Source organism: Zerene cesonia, chromosome 10 (assembly GCF_012273895.1).
Source record: "Zerene cesonia ecotype Mississippi chromosome 10, Zerene_cesonia_1.1, whole genome shotgun sequence".
NCBI lineage: Eukaryota > Metazoa > Arthropoda > Insecta > Lepidoptera > Pieridae > Zerene > Zerene cesonia.
This window is the reverse complement of record NC_052111.1, coordinates 6,871,230-6,872,234: the sequence shown is the minus strand read 5'-3', so window position 1 is coordinate 6,872,234 and position 1,005 is coordinate 6,871,230.

Here is a 1,005-nt window from a genome sequence, read left to right as displayed (position 1 = left end):
CGCGCGTACAGATTACAAAATATTTCGATGTACCCTCTATGCAAAGTTAACAAATACAGATTATACATACGTCACAGTGAGATTGATACATTATGTTGGTTTCCGGGCAAGTGGGTGATCAGTTTTTTGTGCTGATTTATGATCCATCACCTTTTTTCTTTTAATTACGAGTTAGTTACTTACAAGTATGAGTTCGGTGCTCCATATGATAGCAGTTGATACTTCCACAATACTTTCAATATAATGTCTTAAATAAACACATATTACCTCATTGGATTCAAAAATAAAAAATCTTCCATCATTTCATCCCTGAAATTCGAGTCCCTAGTTTCATTCATTCTGTTGATATTTTATGTATTTCTTTACAAAATGTTTTTATGTGTTCTTTGCCACTGTTCAGAACAGCTGAAAATTTAACTCGTAACAACAGTATTGTTCTAAATTTCCACGTTATACGTTTTCTCAGTAAATAAAGCTATTACACAACTTTAATGACGTATCTCAGAGCTACGGAGCGCAACACTCAATTACAATGTGGAGAGAATCTGCTTCGTTACATTGTACATGTTGGGTGGTGCTGGGAAGACACTAAACTGTACTTGACACGATCACAAGGGTCGGTGTACATGAAAGTTTTCTAATAGTTAATGCGGGTGCAAGGGAATAACAGCCAAATATGATATTTTGTTAGTTTTAGCTAATTTTAATATGAATATCATACTTAAGCGTATATTATGTGACTGCAAAAAAGCTGTTTGGAATACACAATATTTAAAAAACATCATATTTTGTATTGTATTGCGTGTGTAATTGAGAACAAATTCATTGTAAATCTTTCTATTTATTTGTCTAAAATGTATTGTATGCGATATGCAAACACGTAGGTGAGTTTTCGAACCTGCCCTAACTATGATATAAACATATTAAGGTATCTACTTAGTCTGGCCATAAATACTGTTACACTTAATTATAAAAAAATATTACATTTGAATTTCGAATCTGTCA